Source organism: Cervus elaphus, chromosome 5 (genome assembly GCF_910594005.1).
Source record: "Cervus elaphus chromosome 5, mCerEla1.1, whole genome shotgun sequence".
NCBI classification, from domain to species: domain Eukaryota; kingdom Metazoa; phylum Chordata; class Mammalia; order Artiodactyla; family Cervidae; genus Cervus; species Cervus elaphus.
The window spans coordinates 6,696,657-6,718,101 of NC_057819.1; the positions used below are offsets into that span (position 1 = coordinate 6,696,657).

The following is a 21,445-nucleotide window of genomic DNA, read 5'->3' on the forward strand; positions in this document are numbered from 1 at the left end:
CCTGGGGGTCACCCACTAGGAGTGGGGTGGAGTTTGACCAGAGGATCCCACTGCCCCGTAACCTCCTGCTCTCGGAGGAGTGAGCTGAATGGGAGATGCCTCGTAAAGCTAGGACTGGGAGTGGCGACCAGGGAAAGGGGTCATGGTCACTAAGATTGGGCACGCCGGACCTGGCGGAGTCTGTTATTATTATGTGGGGCAGAGGTCGAGGTCTAGCTTTTCCACTTCAGAGACCCGCCGCCTCGGGAGGAAGTGTGGGAACCATCCGATTGAGTGCAGTAGTTAGAAGGGCTGATCACTTTGCCTTCTTCCCCTTTTACAGATGGGGAAACTGAGGCTCAGAGAGGTCTTGTGCCCTCGGCCCTAGATCCCACAGCTAGGATGTCTCAGAGCTGAAACAGCCTCAGGCCCCCTGACTCTGTGTATCTTGTAGAGATGTGGGGGTGGGGGTGGGGCAGCTGATAGACTCCTACTCATCCTTCAGAAGCCTCCTTGAGCAGCGCCTCCTCCTGGAAGCCTTCCCTGGCACTCCACAGGCGTCCTTGGGCCTTCCTATTTGGTATCCCACAGAGTTAACTGGTCCTTGCTTATTGACCTTTTTTTTTTTTGCAGGTCTGTTTCCATTCTGGGCTGTGAACACTTTTCCCTCTACTCCATCTCACATGCTTTCATTTAGCTGGGTGGCTTGATGGTTAGTCCAGGCTTCTGGGTTTGGACAAGTCTCGGTGTGACTCACTCTGGTTTAGTAGTGATGTGGCCTGGGCGAGTCATTCCCCTGCACTCAGCCTCAGTTTCCATGACTGTGAAATCGGGTTTATTGTGTCACTTGTGAACCATTTTAACCCACTGACTCCCAATTGTACTATTATTTATTTAATATATGTGTTTATATCACCTTATTTTTTTTAAATCTCATGTAATTTTTTTAATCATAGCCTTATTGAGATATAACTCACATACCGTACAATTCACCCATTTAAAGTATTCAATTTAGTGGTTTTTGAGATAGTCACAGAGTTGTGCAACAGTCACCAGTGTCTAATTCTAGAACATTTTAACTGCCCTTAAAGAAACCCTGGGCCCATCAGCGGTCACTGCCAATCCCTCCTTCCCCCAGCCCCTGGCAACCACTAATCTACTTTTCTTCTCTATGGATTTGCCTATTCTGGACATTTCCTATAAAGGGAGTCATGCACTATGGCCTTTTGTGATTGGTGCTTTTCACTTAGAACGTTTACAAGTTTCATCCACGTGCTAGTATGCGGTTCTTTATTACTTATTTAGCATTAAAAACTATATATTTATTTGGCTGCGCCGGGTCTTAGTTGTGGCATATGGGATCTTCAGTCTTCGTTTCAGCAAGATCTTTAGTTGCGACATGTGGGATCTAGTTCCCTGATGAGGGATTGAACCCAAGACCCCTGCAACGGAAGCGTGGAGTCTTAGCCACTGGACCACCAAGGAAACCCCTATTTTAGTAGCTCATTACTTTTTTTTGGCTGAGTAATATTCCATTGCATTGAATATATCATATTTATCTGTTTATCAGCGGATGGGCATTTGGGTTGTTGCCGCTTTGGGACTATTATGAATGGTGCTGCTGTGAAACATTCTTGTACAACTCTTTGTGTGGGTGTATGTTTTCAATTCTCTGGGGTACAACCCTAGGAGTGGAATTGTGGGGTCATATGGTAATTCTTCGTTCCACCTTTTGAGGTCCCGCCAAACTGTTTTCCAAAGCAGCTTCTCTGTTTTACAGTCACATCAGCAGCAGATGAGGGTTCTAATGCTCTTAAACAAATTTAGGCTTCAGCAGCTGAAATCTTGGAAATCACTGGCTTTGACCCCTGCTAGTTAGAAAGGAACACAGGTGGAATGAACGCATCTGCAATTTACACAGGTGAAACTGAAGGGCAGGAAATTAAGCTCTTCCCTAGAGTAACTGGGAACTCTTGGGTTTTCTGAGGAAGGGAAACAGATCAAGCCTGGGGCAGTTAGGTGAGGTACATGTGCTGTTGTGTCCTCCTGTAACAGTGAGAAATTATTTGCTGAGGTCCCTCCTGCCAGATCCTGAGCAGGACCAGGGGAGGCCATGAGGAAAGGAATCCTGGGGCTTGCTGTGTCCACCCCAGGACCCAGCACACGATCCGGTGGTGCTGTCAGGGACCTCTGCATGGGGTGAAAGGAAAGGGGGATGACTCAGACCTTCCCACCCTAGGCCAGCAGGAGTCCCTTGACAGCTAAGGCTCCATGTGGACACCAGGGAGACCCTGGCGGGTTTCCTAGACTGTGACCCCGAGGCTCGGAAGTGGAGTCTGGTCGTGCCTGTGCTCCACCCCATACCCCCGTGACCTCGTGGCAAGATAAGCCATGAGGTTCTCTTATCTTGCATTCATGCTTACTTGTGTCCGACTCTTTGCAACCACATGGACTGTAGCCTGCCAGGCTCCTCTGTCCATGGGATTTTCCAGGCAAGAATACTGGAGTAGGTTGCCATTTCCTCCTCCAGGGGATCTTCTAAGTCAGGTATTGAACTAGCGAATCCGGAGTTACCTGCCCTGCAGGCAGATTCTTGATTGCTTGAGCTGTTGGAGAAGTTAGATATACCCTAAGTGGGCCACTGCTTATTTCCAGAGACGCCCCCCCTGGGCCTGAGGCCAGCAGTCCTGAGCGACGGCCACCCCGTCCCTCCTCTCGGTCATCGCCCCCACATCTGGGATGCCCACCACGTCCCTCACACACTTTGTCTTTGAATAAGACAGGGCTGCCCAGGAAGAGCCCAAGTCAGAGGGTGCTGGTGTCATGAGAGCACAAGGGGGCTTGAAGGTCACCAGTTCTTTCTGAGGTTCAGCCTGTGATCCGCTGGTTCAGGAACCTCAGCTGGCGTTGGGCTGTGCATCCCCGGGTCCTAGCCACCAGCCTCGTCCCAACCAGGCAGCTGCTCTTGGGAAGGGCCCTGGAGACCCGGCTTCCTGGTGGCTGTGTCCAGTCCCTCCTGCTTTTGTTCACTTGTGCATCCTTCCCCTCCCTTGGCCTTTTAAAAATCCTGAATTTTGTGCATGGAGAAGGCAGCCTGGGGAAATGGAAACAGGGCTATCGTGGCTAGGCAAGGGGTTGCCCCTTGCCAGGCGTCAGGGTATCCCGCTGGGGAATGGGTGTGGACTGAATGCAGTAGCACCTTGGGATCTGTAAAGTGCTCAGGTGCGTTAGCGACATGACTTCATGGACCAGTTTGTAGCAGGAGTTCATGTGGATCAATTTGTAGCAAGACTGGGCGCTCTAAGCGGCTGGTATTGGCCCAAAAGCCCGGGTGTGGCCGGCGTGGCTATGATCTGCCAGGTGGCAGAATGGAGACCTGTCTGGGTAGCAGGCTCCTGGCCTCCCCACTCGCCTCCTGTTCCAGCTGCCTGCAAAGCTCCTCACTCTCTGCAGAAACATCTGCTCTGTCTGGTTCCAGGGTAGGTTCTGGGTTGCCTGCCCCTTCCCACGCCCCCTGCTCAGGTCTCCTCCACCCCGGACTTCCTCAGCCCCGAGGAGAATGTGTGGGCCGCCAAGTGAATTCCCTCATCGACCAGACTTTTGACCCAGGCAACTGACCCAGGCCAGAGAGTGGGCTGGGCCATAGCAACCTTGAGGGCCTGGGCCTGTGTTGGAATCCAGCCAGTTCCACTCGAGGGCGAGGTGTTCCCTGGCTGACTCCCCAATGCCTCACTTTTCTCATCTGCAGAATACAGACAGAGCTGGGACCTACTTGCTGCGGGTGTTGACGGGAGGGGTCTGGGTAAAGTGCCCACCCTGCTACCAGGGGAAACGCCAGGCCCCTGGGCTCAGACGGGCTCTTCAGAAATACTTGAACGTGTTGCTTTGTGAGACCAGCTTCTGCATCTGTCCAGAGGCAGTGATTTAAATACAGTGTCAATGGGGCTTGCTGAGTGCCAGGCAATCTTCTAGGTACTTTGTGCTTGAACTCACTTAATTCTCCCACCTGCCCTCCGATGTGTACACTCATAGGCGCAGAGGGGCAAAGTCACTTGCACAGGGTCACCCAGCTAGGAAGTGGGGAGAGACAGGGTTTGAATCCAGAGTCTACACACTTTTTTTTTTCATACTTTTATTTGTTCGTTTGTGCGCTGGGTGTTGATTGCTATGCAGGCTTTTCTCTAGTTGCAGAGTGGCAGCTTCTCTGTCTGGATGTACAGACTTCTTGTGGTGGAGCACAGGATTTCGGGCTCTAGAGCCACAGGCTCTGTAGTTGTGTCTTACGGGCTTCATTGCTCCGAGGCAGGTGGGATCTTCCCGGATCAGGATCGAACCCATGTCTCCTGCATTGGCAGGAGGATTCTTTACCGCTGAGCCCCCAGGGAAGCCCCCAGGGTCTACACTATTAATTACCATCTTACCTGCCTCTCGATACCCTGTCTTCATGCCTAGCATACAGAAAATCTCAGTTGCTCTTCTTACATTATTATAGAATTATTCTTAGATATTTTATCATAAAATTTATCACAAAATTACTGTATGTTATTAATAATTGTTCATCCCTTTTCCTGCCCTTCTATCCACACTGCTTCCCGGATGGACAGAACAAACAGGGCTTTTGGCTTGTGAGGTCTAGATTTCTCCTCCCCACCCCGGTGTCCCTCTACTCCCCCCAGTCTCATGAGCACCTGGGGGCTGGGCAAGAGCTCAGAGGCAGCTGAGTCCCAGCTCTGCCTCCAGATTGCTGTGTGACTCAGTTTCCCCACCTGTGAAATGGGTAGGTAGGGCTGTGACAAGCTGCCAGTCAACAGCTTCACCCCACAGGGTGGCTCTTGTATACTCCCATGATGTTTTATTTTAAAAGGAGAAAACATTCGAATATTTTTAGAGAATAATGCCAGAGCCTCCCTTCTTAGGGAAACTCAGGAGCTTGGGCCAAACTAGAGGGGCCTGAAGCTGCCCCTTCGATGGCTTGGGCTCTCCTGCTTTCTTCCCACTGTGCCCCAGCCCTGAGGGTCCCTGGCTGAGTGCACACCTTCCAGGCTCTGAGGACCCCAGGGGCCTGGGTGTCACCTGAATGAGCAGATCTGTTGCTTTAAATACGAATATATATTTTAAACCACTGGTTTCAGTGTTCTCCAGAAGTTCTTCCAGCACTGCTTTTCTAGGTCATCAGAGACTGTCTGAGGCCTCTTACCCCTTCTGCTACTATAAACCTTCAAGGCTTTTTTTTTTTAATGTGGCTGCTCCAGGTCTTAGTGGAGGCTTGCGGGATCTCTAGTTGCGGCATGTGCGATCTAGCTTCTTAACCAGGGATCGAGCCCGAGCTCTGCATGGGGAGCGTGGAGTTTTAGCCACTGGGCCACCAGGAGAGTCCCCTCAAGGCTTTTAACACAGCCTTGTCCTCATCCCACAGTCCCTCTCTGGGTCCCAGGGTCCGGCCTTACCTGGCCCAGGTCCCTGATTAGCCCACAGGGTTATTTGGGGGCCAGGTAAGGGCCCTCTAGGGCTTCCCAGGGGGCTCAGCGGTAAAGAATCTGCCTGCCAGTGCCGGAGATGTGAGTTCGATCCCTGGGTTGGGAAGATCCCTTGGAGGAGGAAATGGCAAGTCACTCCAGTATTCTTGCCTGGGAAATCCCATGGATAGAGGAGCCTGGCTGGCTACAGTCCATGGGGTGGCAAAGAGTCGGACATGATTGACGGAGGTCCGTCTGCCAATGAGGACTGGCGAGTGTGTCTGCCCCAGCGCATCCACGCCACCTCACAGCTGCCGGAACACCATCCCATAGCCTCTCCCTGTCCTCACAGGGTGCCAGGGAGGTATTTCTCTTATTGACAACTTTATTTCCCAGAAACTGAGGCTCCAGTCACTTTCCTGAAGTCACACAGATCTGAGGTGACAGCACCAGGGTTCTAACCCACTCTCCCCCACTCCGGTGGCCGCCGTGGCGGGTCATCCGTCCACCCATCACCGCGCGGAGAGCCACGGGCGACGTCTACAGTCAGTGCCCTGACCCCTGCCCCCGGCCCTGGGCCACACCGGGCCCTCGGTAACTTGCTAAATAAGGACACATGGCAAGTTCTCAGCTAGATGCTGGGGTGCAGGATTCAGGAGGCCACCAGGGCCCGGCTTTCCCGGAGCACATGTTCCGGTAGAGGCGGCAAAAAGAAAAAGAGAAAATGACATCTCTGACCTGAGGTGCCAAACTGGGAAACTGGGGCTTCCCAGGGTGGCTCAGCGATAAAGAATCTGCCTGCTGATGCGGGAGACACAGGAGACGCGGGTTCCATCCTTGGGTCAGCAAGACCCTCTGGAGAAGGGAATGACAATCCACTCCGGTATTCTTGCCTGGAGAATCCCGTGGGCAGAGGAGCCTGGCGGGCTGCAGTCCATGGGGTCGCAAAGAGTCGGACACGACTACGTGACTGAGCACACACACCTCAGACTTGAACACTTTCACGAATCCCCTAGAGGTCTCGCCAAAGCGCAGACGCTGACTGAGCAGGTTGGGGGCAGGGCCAGCTCTCAGGGGACTCCAGCGCTGTTGTCTAAAGACCATACTTGAAGCAGTAACGGCCTAGGGCAGAGGTCAGGAAACTACAGCCATGGGCCGACTCTGGCCCACAGCTTGGTTTTACAAATAAAGTTTTATTGAAACAGAGCCACACTTTTATTCACATTTGTCTGTGGCTCCTTCCGCCTACCACAGCGGAGTCCAGTAGTTCCCACAGAGACCTAATAGTCCACAGAACTGAAAATAATTTTTTTAAAAAGTCTGTTGAATTTGTTTCAATGTTGCTTTTGTTGTTTATGTTCTGGCTTTTTGGTGGGAAGCATGGGGGATCTTAGCTCCCTGACCAGAGATAGAACTCACAGCCCCTGCCTTGAAAAGTGAAATCTTAACCATTGGACTACCAGGGAAGCCCTGAAAATGACAATTATTGGGCCCTTTGCAGGTAGTCTGGCAGCCTCCATCTACTCATCTCTTGGGTTCCTTCAGGCAATAATGTTTTGTGATTTGGTGAATGTAAAGGTTGTAATAAAGAGAATGATTGCAGCTAACATTTGAGGGCCTCCTGGGTACTTAGCTCTTTACAGGTAGTTTGCTACTGTACCCATTTTATAGATGAGACAAAATGAGGCTCCTAGCGGCTGGGTTGCCAGTGCAGAGTCTGGGGGGCCAGGAAGTGGGCGAGGCCAACTGGTGCCAGGTCAGTACATTCTTGTTACTTCAGAGCTTCTGCCTGGACAATCTTCATGGAGCACAGAGAAGGTTTTGTTTTTGATTTCAACCCATCCGGAGGCACTTGGATGCCTTCACTTCTTTGTTCTCCCACCAAGTCAACAGTTCATGCAGCTGGTGCAGGGAGTTGGGGGGCCTTGCTGACCCCCAGTGTCGAGGGGATGTGGGAAATGCCCAGCCCTGTGCCTTCCAGTGGAGGAGGCAGTGAGCCAGAGAGGCCACGCAGGCTGCTAAGCACCTGGAGAGACCTGACACGGGCTTGGGAGGCAGTCAAGGAATGCTTCCTGGAGGAGGGGGTACAGACTGTACCAGTAGGAGTTAGATGAGTAGAGGAGGGCAGGAAAGGTTTTCTAGGGGAAGGGAACCACAGACACAAAGCTGGCCTTGTTGGTTTGGTATGGCTCACAACACAGACTTTTTTCTGTCTCTGTGTGTATGTTAGGGATGAGAGAACATTAAAAATTGGCTGTGTCAGAAAACCTGGGTTTACCCTGAAGAAGGAAAAAGACTTTTCCCCTCCAAGTGCCCCTCCACCTTCTGATAACTTCCTGGACAGAGTCTGCTGTGGGTGCTAACTCAGTGCTTGTCTCCAGGGAGTCCTGTGGATGAGCACAGAGCAGCGCCCCCTCTGGGCTCCTGGGGGTGGGGTGTGTGGGGTGGTCCTTGGGCTGGTGGCAGCCTCAGCCCGCAGGCAGAGGATCGGACCGCTTCCTTTCCGTGTCTTCTTTGCAGTCACCTTTTAATTAGGGCGTGTTGTTAACTGAAGGTGTGAGGGGGCAGTTTCCTTTGAAAATGCTTTTAACGATACTGAATTCATGTAACCAGAGTCTCAAGTAGAGGACAGCCAAGGGGGTTTGGAGTGTAGCCGTTGTCAGCAGGGTGGCCCTCGGCAGGTGGGAATTTGGGGGGGGAGCCCCGTGGCAGGGGTTGGGGGAAGCGGGGAGGGGGCCAGACCCAGCAGCCTTCCTCCTGATGGTCTTTTCTTTCCCTGAAGTCCCAGGAGCTGGCGCTGAGGTTAGGGGCGGGGAGCCGAAGTTCCTGCTCCAGGCTGCTCCCCGTTGCTCTGACTCCCCGCCGGCCGCTGTCTGTCTGGGTCTGTATTTCTGCCGTGCCCTCTTTTTCCCATCCCTGTCTCCCTCTTGGTTTGGGTCTCTCCCCTGACCCTGTCTCCCCTCATCCCTCTCTCGCCCCCCATCTCGGGCCCATCTCTGCCTCTCTGCATCCCCCCACCCCCCCCACCCCTGCCCCGTCCGTCTGTCTGTCCTCTCCCTCCCCCGCTTGGGCTACTTCCCCTTCCCCTCCCCCCTGCACACACCCCGATGCGCTCTTCCTCGCTCCCCTCTGTCCCACTTCCTTCGGCCGCGACTGACATCCTGCCTCAAGGCCCATCCGAACCCGCCCCCCCCCCCCTCCCCGGGACCAGCCACGGAGGGGCGGGAGCCTTGGCGTGGGCCGTGTTGGCCTGGTGAAGACAGGGAGGACCAGGGAGGTCAGGAGGGCGGCTGAGGCTGCTGTCTGGGGTTTGCAGTCTGCCCTCCACCCCCAGCCCCGGGGGTGGCCCCCTCACCCCGCCCAGCTGACCCAGGGCTGCAGGGAGGAAGAGGAAGCTTGGGTCCACGGCCCGAGGCCGGAATGCCGCTGTGGGCTTCATTTGGGCTGGGGCTGCGTCCCTGGGGCGGCGAGGGTGTTGTTACCCTGGCTCCCAAGCAGAGGTGCGCGTCCAAGGCTGGTCCCCTTGGCCCCGCAGAGGCCATGCCCACCCCCCACCCCCCGCCCCGGGCAGGCAGCACGCGGCGTGTCCCCCTCCCTTCCAGCACACAGTAGGCCGGCAGGGTGTGTGAGAGTTTGGGGGAGGAGGGCCGGATCAGAGACCAGTCCAGCCTCTTCCTTCCGCCCACGGGGTCTGGAGGGTGGCGGTGATTTGCGATTTGCTCGGGTGTGCCAGCGGGGTTGGAACCCAGAGCCGCGTCCGGGGCCCCCACCCTCAGCAACAGGACAGCGCGGCTGGGTGTTCGTGGTGGCCTTGGGTCAGTGTCAGGTGGAAACCATCCCTGAGGAGGTGGGAGACTCGCGTTGAGGCCACCTTGCCCACCTGCCGGGGGGTCCCCGGGCCTCTGTACCCTCCAGGGGATGACACGCAGCCCCGAGGTTTGCGGAAGCGGTCGGGGCTGTGGAGTCGGAGGTCACTGACCTCCCAGTGGGCTGACGCGGGCTTGCTTTCAGCCCGGGGCTGCGGCTGCCGCCGCCTCGGGAACCTCAGTCCTGTGTTCACATGTCACCCGCTCGGCCCTTGGGTCGCACAGAGGATGCTGTTGTAATCACAGGCATTCTGTGGGTTCGCTGGGGAAACCAGAAGGGAGAGATACAGCTCTGCCGAGGAGGGAAGGGGCCCTCCTTGCAGGAGACTCCAGTGTCCGGGGATCCACCCCTGCCCCCCACTCCTGCCTCTCCTCCCGTCCTGAGAAGGTCAGTGGGCGCACCCCCCAACCCCCGAGGGCTTGTCCTCCACAGCCGGCTGCACCCCACACCCAGAACCCCCACCCAGCAGGTCTGGAAGGGGCCCAAGAGTTTGCATTGCTCACATGTTCCCAGCTTCTGCTTTGGCCAGACAGACCTTTGTGGGCAAAGAGATGTCTCTGCGTTTTAATACGCTGTTTAGGTTTGTCATAGCTTTTCTAACAAGGACTAAGCATCTTTTAATTTCATGGCCACAGTCACCGTCTGCAGTGATTTTGGAGCCCAGGAAAATAAAATGTGTCTAGCAGTGTAGGCTCAAGATTCTGCTCCACCAGGTACCTGCCAAGAGTTCTGAGGCAAGGCCTTTAGCTCTCTGTGCGCCGGCTTCCTTGTCTGTCAGATGGGATAATGACAGCACTGTTTTCATAGATTAGCTGTGAGGATTAAAGGAACTAATACGTGTAAGGCGCCTAGCACAGTGCCCAGGCCTGGAGTAAGCAGTATAGGTGTGTTTGCTGTTATTACAGTTACTGTTGTTACTTTTATTACCATTGTCATTTCCATCCACCCCCATATGGTTCTGCAAATGAACTTTTTGGCCAACCCAGTATATACGTAGATGTGTTTTTGTTGTCATTTTTAGAGGTACTGTCTCACTCTGACTTTAGAATCTTCACAGTATACCTCGATTTTTATTAATATAAAAAAGAAAGGAAAGGATTGGTGGTTAATCTCAATAGACTGGGTTGGGCAATGTTTTTTTTTAAGAGGAGATTTATTGCAGGATTTAGCTCATCCAATTATGGGTCAGACACACTTGAGTTAACTTGCGCACAAGCGGTGTAACCTTGGGCCAGCCCCTTCCCTTCTCTGGTTCTCAGTTTCCATTCCTGTAAAATGGGAATCCCATTAGTGACTGTCTCTTGGGTTTCTGGCAGGATTATATGTGAGTTTATGTGGTGCCTGATGCATTGAAGTGCTCAGTAATTCATAGCAATCTGGATTGTGTTGTTTACCCATTTTACAGATGAGGAAACTGAGGCTCAGAGATGTTCAGGGACTCTCCCCCACAGCAGCATGCTCCCTGAGTCTGTTTCTGGTGATGCCTGGGCAAGTCTGCAGATGTAGATACTCTCCAGCGAAGTCCCAGGCCCCTTCAGAGCCCCAAACCATTTTTCTTTAAGGAAAGGCCATTCACTCATCTGACTCTGGCCCCCCCAGAAGTCAGTGCACCGTGAGAAGACGATTCTCCTCATGGGTTCCTCCCTCTGATTTTTAAAGTGTTCTTGTTCTGAGCAGCTCTTGCAGCTCTTTGAAATTCTTCCCCTTCTGTCTGCTTTGGGAGCAAGCAAGAGGAAGGAGGGTCTCCTAGTCTGGACTGTGTTTGTCCATGAGGGAAGCAGGTGGGCAGGTTGATGTCCCGGGTAAAACGAGATTCCCGCGGATGTGCTGCCTGCAAATGGCTCTCTTAAAACCCCCACCCAGGGATGGCCCTGGTGGTCCCGTAGTTAAGAATCTGCCTGCCAATGCAGGGGACACGGGTTCGGTCCCTGGTCCACACGGGAGGATTCCACATGCTTCGAGGCAGCTAAGCCCGTGAGCCGTGAGTGCTGAGGCCATGTGCCAGCACTGATCCCGTGAGCCCCGCAGCCCATCCTCGGCAACAAGAGAAGCCCCTGCGACGAGAAGCCTGTGCGCAGCAGTGAAGACCTGGCACAGCCAGAAATTAAAAAACAGACCTCACCCCTGTCCCCCCGCTCAGATACCCCAAAGATCTGGGCAAAAGACTCCTCTTATCTGGGAACTTCCATCAGGAAGTATTTGTGACCTGCTTGCTTTGTTCCTGGTCAAGCCTTTCTACCTTTCTGGCTGTCGGCCACGGCAAAACTTCCACAGCAAAGACATGCAATCAGAAAAACCATAAACTACAATTAAGGGGAAGGGGGAAGTTCGTCAAGGACTTTTCTAAGCGTAAAGTATGAGAACAGCCTTCTGACCTTTGGGTAAGGATAGTCTCTGGGTTGGCTTCCCATGAGGAAAACTCCGATCCACACACCCTTGGGGGCAGAAATGAGAGCAGTTAGCTGGCTCCAGCCGTCGCTGTGAGTCTTCCCATGCGACTTTGGGAATCAATTTTGCTTAGTTTTATCAAAACAATTTAAAAAAAAATCATACTGGGGTCTGGGAGAAGACCACGTGAGTGGTGAGTGTGCCAAGGTCCCAAGGGGCCTCTGATGTGTCTGTATCAGAGTTGGTTGTGAGCGGTTGAATCCTGGTTTAAAATAGTTAAAGGTTGGGGGAGGAAAAAGGGGGGTTTATTGACTTAGATAAATGGTTAAGTCCGAAAGTAGATTGCTTTCGAGTGTGACTGTGTGCGGGTGCCTCACCCTTGTAGGACACGCTCTCTCTTTTTAAAATGTTATTTACTTATTTACGTTTGGCCGTGCTGGGTCTTGGTTGCTGCGTGGCCCTTTCTCCGGGGGCAGCGAGTGGAGGCTGCTGTCTGATCGTGGTGTGCGGGCTCCCCATCGCGGGGCTCCTCCCGGCGCAGAGCGCAGGCTCTCGGGTGCATGGACTTCGGTAGTTGCAGCACACGGACTCAGCAGTCGCGGCTCCCAGGCTCTGGATCACAGGCTCTGTCATTGGGACTCATAGGCTTCGTTGTTCCGTGACTTGTGGGATCGTCCCGCAGCAGGGATCGAACCCGTGTCTCCTGTCCTGGCAGGTGGGTTCTTTACCGCCGGGCCACCGTGGAAGCCTGACACGGTGTCGTCCGTTCTCTGTCTCACTGATGGCCTTTTTTCTGTGGTGGCTTCATGCTCGGGCCAGCTCTCCCCTTTCAGGTCTCCAGTCATCCGTCCTGCTCATTTAGCTCTAAGAGAACTGGTTTTCTGATTCTTCTCGCGAGCCTAGGATTGATTCCTCTTCACCTGCCTGGAGTCTCGTGCCCGTCCATGAGTGTCTGTACCCTTTTGTTGACCAGACCTCAGTCACTGGTCTTGGGTGCGGGGTCAGCCCCTGTCCCAGTTACGGATGGAGAATGCTTGCATCCCAGCAGACAGATGCCCACACCACCAGTGGTGGAGCAGAAAGGACAAAGGGAAGGCAGGGTTAATGTCCTGGAGGAGACAGTGGAAGCAGCCGCTGCCCTTAATGGAGCCTTCTTTCTGCTCCGATATGACATGGAGGCCTTTATGTGTATTTAACTGCTCTCTTTCACAGATAAGGAAGTGAGGCTCAGAGAGGTTAAGTGACTCTCCTGAGGTCACAAAGCTGACAGGTAGAGAATTCAAACTCAGCTCTGTCTTTCTGCAAAGCCCATGTGTTCATGGCTCCCTGATACCTGGGGAAACTTAGTAATCTGCAAAGAGAGCTCAGAAAATAAAAGACGAATGCCTGGGGCAGTGCCAAGCTCTGTGTTAAGGTTGGGACTAGAAAAAAAATTGTTCTTAAAGACTGCAGGACCCATCAAACCCTGATGCCCCATCCTCCCTGCCATAGCCTCTGGCAACCACAATTAGTTTCTGTCTTTATTATTTTGACCACTCTGAATACCTCACGTAAATGCCGTCGTACAGTGTTTGTCTTTTTCTGACTGGCTAATTTCACTTAGGATAATGCCCTCAAAGTTCATCCGTGTTGTAACATATTCCAGGATCGCCTTCCTTGTTAACACTGAGTAATATTCCGTTGTGTAAATACCCCACATTGTGTGCCTCTGTCCATGAACCCTTGGGTGGCTTCCACACTTTGGCTATTGTGAGTAATGCTGCTGTGAACGTAGATGTAAAAATACCCCTTTGAGACCCTGCATTCAGTTCTTCTGGGTAGATGCCCAGACATGAAGTTAGCGTGGGTCATGTGCTAATTCTTTATTTTTAATTTTTTGCAGAACCTCCTTACTGTCTTTCACAGTGACTGTACCATTTTACATCCCCAGCAAGTATACAAAGATTCAGTTTTTTACATCCTGGCCAACACTTGCCATTTTCTGTTTTTCTGGGGTTTTGTTTGTTTGGGGGATTGTTTTTTTGTTGTGTTTGTTTTGTTTTATACTAGCCATCCTAATTGGTGTAAGGTGGCAACTCATTGTATTTTTGATACGCGTTTCCCTGATGATTTCTGATGTTGAGCATCTTTTCACGTACTTGTTGCCCATTTGTCTGTCTGTCTTTGGATAAATGTGCTTTCAGATTCTTTGCCCATTTTTTAGCCAGTCGGTGAGTTTTAGGGGTTCCCTGTAGATTCTGGATATGAACCTCTTATTAGCTCTGTGATTTGCACATAAGTTTTCCCGTTCTATGGCTTGCCTTATTACTCTGTGGATAGTGTCTTGTGAGGCACAAACTATTTTAATTTTCATGAAGTCCAGTTTTTGTTTCTTTTATTACTTATGCCTTTGGTGTCAGATCAAGAAATCATCGCCCGCTTCTATTTCGAAGGCGCAGTTGGCAGGTTTGGCTGCCGGGTCGGGTTGGGGTGGGAGAGACAGAGAGAAGTCGGAGGTTCTGGCTACCTCCAAGGCTTTCGGCCCGAGCGTCTTGAGCTGCCCACAACTGGAGTAGGGTGAGTTAGGGGGAGAAACCAAGAGATGAGCTTTGGACGCATTAAATTTGAGGTCCCAGCTTGACGCATGCAGAGGTGACGTGGATACAGTCGATGGCCAAGTCTGGTGTCAGGGAGAGAGATTTGGGCTGGCGATGACAGCCCAGAAGTCACCAGCCTGTGGGGAGCAGAGGAAAGTGGGTGAGTGAAGTGGCGGAGACGGCGGCAGACAAGTAGCAGAGTGTGAAACCCCTGCTGCCTCCACCAGAATGGCTGGGATCGGCCCAGCGTAAGGAAAAAAGTCTCAGACTTTCTTGCACCAAGTCCGGGAGAGAGAGGGGAAAACAAGCCGACATCGCCTCCTTGGCCTCTGATCAGAAGGCACCCCAGCCTTGGCGGCTCATTTCTGGCATGTGGGTTTGTGCAGCGGGGGCAGGTGTGTGTGCCAGGCAGCGGGGTGGGGGTGGCACAGTGCGGTGCTGAGGCTCAGTCCACTTTAATGTCCCGGCACCTGGCACCCAGCCTGGCCTCAGGAGAGCGCCCGGCAGCCAGCGGTGGCTGAATGAGTGAATGGAGTCCTGTGTGTTCCTCTGGGACTGCGGGAAAGGTGTGTGGGTGGGAGGATGCCCAGCGGCGTCTGGCAAAGTGTGATTCTCTAAGACTGTTTTTATTGGAGTCAGTCAGATGTATGGAAAGGTGCACACATCATAAATAGACTGCTCAATGAGTTTTCAAAAGATAATAGTGCTCGTGTGTGTGACGATCCAGATCAAGGAAAGCACATGCCCAGCACCCCCTACCCCCACCCCAAGATACCTGTGCCCCCGTCCGGCATGCCTCCTTGCAAAGAGGGATTGCTGTCCCAGAATCTCCTACTGGAGATTAATTTCGCCTGTCTTTGTACTTTATATACATATAAAGTGCTTTACATGCGCACAAACACATATTCTCTTTTGTACTGGCTTTTGGGGGCTCCTGTCTCAGCATGCTGTCTTGAGAGATTCACCCATAGCATGTGAAGTTTCAGCTTGTTCTGTCTCCTGGCTATCCGGCATGCATGGATTTATTTGTATTTACTTATTTATCCATCCGCTTGTTTATGAGCATTGGAGTAGTTTCCAGTTGGGGGTGGTTACAAATTTTGCTGCAGGGAACAGGTCAATATGTATCCTTTGGGGGAAGAGTTAGATGCATTTCTGATGATATATACTTAACAGTGGAATTGCGGGGCTTAACAGTGGAATTGTGGGGTCATAGAGAAGGTACAGGGCTTCCCTGGTGGACACAACTCAGCGGCTCCACAGCAGCGACAGCCAGAGAAGGTGCAGATTCAGCTTTTGTCTCTTATGCCAAAGAATTTTTTCCAAAGCGATTGTGCCAGGTTCCTCTCCCACCCATGGAGCACGGAAGTTCTGATTGTGTCACATCCTTGCTAACGCTTGGTATTACCCTCTTTTTTTTCCATTTTAACCATTCAGATGTATATGGCCCCAAGTTGTATTTTTATTTTGCATTTATTTCCCTGCTGAGGTGGTGCACCTTTTCAAATGCTTATTGACTATTTAGATAACTTCTTAAATGAAGTATCTCTTCAGATTTGCCCCTTTTCTGAACGGGTTGCCTGTCCTGTTCTTACTGATTTCCCAGAGCTCTTTGCATATTCTGAATACAAATATCTTGTTTGCCATATGTATTGCAAATATCTTCTTCCATGTGTAACGTTTTTTGATCAGTAGGAGGAGGAACCAGAAGTTTTGAGCCTCCAAGGCGTTGACTTGAACACAGGTCAAGCTGTCACCTGCCTGAACCTCAGTTTCCCTCTCAACTCCGCAGAGTATTTAGCCTAGTGCTTCGTGTATAAATGGAGCAGGGACTGTTATTGGCACCTCTGCAGGAATGAAAGAGCCCTGAACTAAAACAGGCAAAAACTAGCCCTGTGGGGACTTTTCAACCTAAGTCATCCCTGTTTCTCAGGCCAGTTCTATAAATATCTGTTAAGCATCTACTTTGTACCAATTGCCAAGCTAGGGATTGAAAGTACAGCGGTGAAGAAGACCCAGTTCCAGCCCTTGGAGGAAGTTGCCCTGGGGTGAGTACAGGGGGCTTTGGGAGCCCACGAGAACACTGACTAGACTGGAGGCATCACGGAAGACTTCCTGGAGGAGGCAGGCTTCGTGGTGCAGGATGCTTGGTAAAGCCTCTTCTTTAGGTGCGTGTTTGAGTGCCTTCTCTGTACAGGCACCGGTTCCCAGCCAAGAGCAATTGTGTTCCCAGGGGACTCCTGGAGATATTTTTGGCCATCACCCCTTGGGGAGGGAACATACTGGTATTTAGTAAGTTGAGACCAGGGATGCTGCTAAACAACGCACAGGACAGCCCCACAACAAGAATCATCCAGCACAGATGTCGATAGCGCTGAGGTCGGGGGACCTAGAGGTGGACGGTGCTGACGCCATGTGACATTATAACAAGGGGAGTGAGCAGAAGGACCAGGAGTGTGTCGTGCGGGGGATGTCAGAGAAGGCTTCCTGGAGGAAGGAACCTGGAGCTGTATCTAGCAGGAAGGAGGGGGAACTGGCAGAAAGTGGGGGATGCTGGGGAAGGCCCTGGATGAATCATGGAGCTGGGAGCTGCGTGGAGATCCCACTCACATCCAGGACAGGCCAGGAAAGGAGGCGTGAGAGGGCTATGGGGACCAGACACTGTGGGACTGAACCGCGCGCCCGCTCCGGGAGCCGGGAGCCACATGTGGCCGTGGAGCCCTTGAAACGTGGCTCATGCAGCTGAGGCACAGAATTTTTTGTATTGATATAATTGAAATGTAGATTTCAAAACAAATACTCTATTCCATGTCTTGGGAAACTTTGTAAATGTGTGTAGAAATCTTTGGGTCTTTGGGGGCATGGATGTAAATTTTTCCAGATGAAACTAGGATGACCTTTAGTTGCAGATTGGATGTTTCTCCTGACAATTTATCATCCAAATTGAGGTGTGCTAATAATGCACCAAGCTCCTCCGTCCATGGGATTTTCTAGGCAAGAATACTGGAGTGGGTTGCCGTTTCCTTCTCCAGGAATAATAGAAGATATACCCCCTGATTTCAAAGAATTGGTACTAAGGAAAAGAAGGAAGTCAATTGTCTCATTAATCATTTTTTTATTGATTAATAATATTTTCGGATACACTAGGTGAAATGAAATTTATTGTGAAGTGTAAGGTCACCTTTATCTTTTTACCTTTCTAATTTGTGGCTGCTGGAAAGTTGACTTCCATATGTGGCCGACCTTGACCTTCTACTGGATGTTGCTGTTATAAGCCGCGGGGAGGAGCTGGAGCGGCTGGCTGGGCCTGAGGGCTCACGGAAGAGTTTAGACAAGGGGGTGACGTGGTCAGGTTTCCGTGGCAGCTCCACCCGCCAGCCACAGGTGGGGAGGGAAGATTCCAGAGGACGGGACAAGACCAGCCGTAGGGAGACCGAATAGCCAGGAAGACCTGAGCTCTGGCCGCAGAGAGAAGCCGTGCCATCCCAGACAGGTAGTGTCCGCTGCCGATCCCCGGGTGGGTGGCCAGGCTGGGCCCCGAAGGAGGGAGAGGCGGGGACATCCTGGGCATGACCAACCCTTCACGGGGGCCTCAGCGCTGAGAGCCGGGAGGAGAGACCTCAGCCAGTTCGGGTGCTCCTGCTCCCGGTGGCCATGGCTCTGGGCACCCGGCAGCCCCAGCCTGGCCGCTACCTGCGCTCCCCACTCAGGTCGGACACCCCTGGCTGCCCTCCCCCAGCCCCGCACCGCTTGCAACATGCTGCCTGGCCCTGCTCTCCACTGCTCACCATCTGTGTGACCGTGAGCAAGTGGCTTTCCCTCCCGGGGGGATCGCCAGCTTTGCTGGCCTCGCCCGTGTCGTATGGAGAGCATAGGAGAGAAGGGAGTTGCCCACGGGTGACAGGCCTTCCTGGGGAGGACAGCCTGGAGCCCGGGGTGGGGAGGGAATGTCCAGTACGTTCCGCAGTTTGCAAGGCAGCTTCCCATCTCCGATCCCTGTATTGCATCCCCATTTCACAGCTTTGGAAACTGAGGCTCAGAGAGGCGAAGCAGCTTGCCTGGGGTCACACAAGGGCGGCAGAGGCAGGATTTCGAAGAAGCATCTGACACCTTGTGAGGTTTAAGGCTCCCGTGGTCACAGCTCAGTGTCAGAGAAGGGCAGGCAGGGCAGCACCTGTCCAAGCCTCAGTCTCCTCATCTGTCAAATGGGGAGGGTGATGAGGAGGGAGGTAGTTGAATGCAGCGGTGAGGCACCCGCCCAGGACAGGGCTCCACGTGGCGTCTGCACGTCCTCCTGGCAGCTCTCTGCAGTGAAGGCATGAGCCCATTTTTCAGGAGAGGACACTGAGGCTAAGCTGTGCAGCCAGTGAGAGCAAGGCTGGGGTCCCCTCCCCCCAGCTCCTTGTCTCTTTGCCCGCCCCCGTCGTTGCTCTTGTCCCAGAGCCCTGGAGTCAGCTCCTGTGCATAAAGGGCAGGCTGACCCCAGGATCCAGCTGGTCCTTTGTCCTGGATGACTGGACATGAATGGGGACATGGCAGCCTCCCCTGTGGTGCTTACAGACACGCCCGCCCCCATTTCCAGAGCCAGTTCCCTCCCGCAGGACATCGTCTTTTTCCAGGTGAGCAGCTTCGCTTCCTGAGAGCCAGAGCGCTTGGGCGGGAAGCTGGCACAGAACATGCCCAGGATGTGGCCAGATCCTAAAAGCCGGAGGTGGGGGGAGGCCTTGAAATCATCAGCCACACCCCGCTCTGGGTTCTGGCCGTGTAGTCTCAGTCTTCACATCTGGAGAATGGGAAGAGTCATCAGCTCAGGGAAAACAGCAACATCTGACAATACAAAGTTGGTGCAGACGCATCAGGGTATGCCGGGTGGATCGCAGACCGCTGGCGGGAGGGTCTCTGGAGGGCACGTTCTGCTGAAACAGGATGTGAGGCTCCCAAGCCAGCTGACTGCTTTTACCTAACTACTTAGTGTGGGGCCGTGCTTCTCAGGTTTGAATATGCGTGCGGATACCTGCATGTGTGTGTGTGTGTGTGTGTGTGTGTGCGCGCTCACATCAGTCATGTCTGGCTCTGTGTGAGCCTGTAGCCCACAGGGCTCCTCTGTCCATGGGATTTCCCAGGCAGGAATACTGGAGTGGGTTGCCATTTCCTTCTCCAGGGGCTCTTCCTGACCCAGGGATCGAACCCCCATCTCCTGCATTAGCAGGCGGGTCCCGTGCCACCTGCGAAGCCCCGGGATGCCTGGGGGCTGGATAAGATGCAGACTCTGATTCCACACCTCTGGGGTGGGACTGGCAGGCTTCCAGGGGTCCCTGCTGATGCGTTGGGGTGCCTCTCGGTCACAGGCAAGGGAGGCACGTTCTTTTGCGATGGGGTGCGTTGTGTCTAAGGTGAAAGCAGCCTCCGTGTCCATCAGGAAGGCTTTGGCGCAATGAACGGTCAGCCATCCCTGCCCAGGATGCGCTGGAGCAGCTAAAAGGAGGGAGACCTCTCGGGGTCCTGCCCGTTGCTGTGTCTGTCTCCCGGGAGGACGGCAGCCGCCTCTGAGTGCCGGGGTTCCGCCTGTGTCGTTAACCCGTGGCCCCGGACCAGAGCCGGGCCGGGCACACAGTGGGGGCGCAGGCAGGGTGTACTGAATGACAGACTCTGTATACTGACGCGGGAGGGTCTCCCTGACCTGGGCTGGGGTGACCCGAGCCAGTGTCAGGATACGTGTGATCCAGGGCCTCTCAGCCCTGGCTTTACTGACACTTGGGGCTGGGCATCAGAGCACCCCTGGCCTCTACACGTCCGACAACCCCAGTCGTGACAGCCCAGACTCTATCTCCAGACATTGCTGTTGGGTCCCTCAAAATCAGCCCCAGCTGAGATCCACCGGTGCAGTCGGACAGTGTGTGGCTGGAAGGAGGGAAGGGGGAATGGAAGCATGAAAGGATGGTGTCTGGGAGGGTGGGGGACAGGCCCTGTGTGGTTTCCATTCAGATGTGACTTTGGCTGTAACCTCACAGAAAGCAGGTGTGTGTGTGGAGGGGGGTTCCTCACCACAATGATCGACAGCATTTACCTCTTTAAAGAGGGAAGAGGACGGGATTGGAGATTTTGCTCCCAGGAGACTTAATCCTTCTCTAGTATTTTTTTCTTAATATTTATTTTATTTATTTGGCTGCACCAGGTCTTTGTTGTGACATGCAAGATCTAATTCCCCAACCAGGGATCGAACTCGGGCTCCCTGCATTGGGAGCATGGAGTCTTAGCCACTGGACTACCAGGGAAGTCCCATTCTCTGTTATTTTTAAATACAGAGGTTGTAACTTTGACCTGAGTAATTAAGTCAACTTAAAAAACAGGAATAGTCCAAGGACCCACTTCCAGGGTTGCAAGGAATTAGTGAGAGTTCCCACCTGAAGCAGACAGAGAGGAAACCACGGCTGATTTATTGTGTGGCATCCCCCTGGCAGCCACTGAGCGTACAGAGCAGTTAGGATCTGCTTTGCACATGGGCACACTTGAGCTCCGAGATGGAAAGGGACTTTTCCAAGGTCACACAGCAGAGTAGGGGCTAGGCTTGACTGGAAATCAGTCTTCATGGCGGTGATATGGGGGACCTTCTCTGCCACCCTGTGGCCCCTTCCAGGCTTCTGGGCCTCCTGGTCATCACACACGAGGCTGTGTGAGCTGTCTCACACCCCCCGACTTGTTGATCACTTGGTGTTCACCAGCCCAGCTGGCCCCAGGAAGTGGGCACGGCTGGAGGCGGCAAGACTGTAGCCAGTGGGAGTTGTGGTTTGGCCGAGCAGCTCCGGGAGGACTGCCACGGTCGTGGAGCCTGCGATGGAGGCCCTTGGCAGAGACGGTCCCTCTAGGTGGGCGCTGGCCACCGGCCCTGTGCTCCTCTCCTGCTCAAATACCTGCCATGGCTCCCTAGTGCCCAAGCTGAAATTTCCTTCCTGCACCTGTTGAGTTAGCATTCCATGCCCTGCAGAAGTCTCTGTGACACTGCTAGATTCCAAAGACAAATACTGGTAATAGTAATAGTAATAATAACAATAAGGCCTAGAGTACCTACTGTTTGGTAAAACGTAGTTTACTCGCCTTATCTTTTTTAACTCTTTACAAAAGCCCTTTGGTACTGCTGCATGTCTGAGCCTTATCGTATAGAGAAAGAGACAGATGCTC

General features: G+C 53.1%; 1 protein-coding gene across 4 annotated transcripts in view; it reads left to right on the plus strand.

Annotated features, from left to right (window-relative positions):
- The window catches only part of TPST2 (tyrosylprotein sulfotransferase 2), a 52,622-nt gene that overhangs the window by 642 nt on the left and 30,535 nt on the right, over positions 1-21,445 (plus strand). Inside the window, exon 1 of one of the 4 annotated variants that reach the window (XM_043901495.1) lies at positions 17,677-17,759. The exons of the other annotated variants lie outside the window; for them this stretch is intronic. The gene's annotated coding sequence lies outside the window, so the exon portion shown is untranslated. Of the gene's footprint in view, positions 1-17,676; positions 17,760-21,445 lie in introns of those variants that run through there. 4 annotated transcript variants of the gene reach the window in all.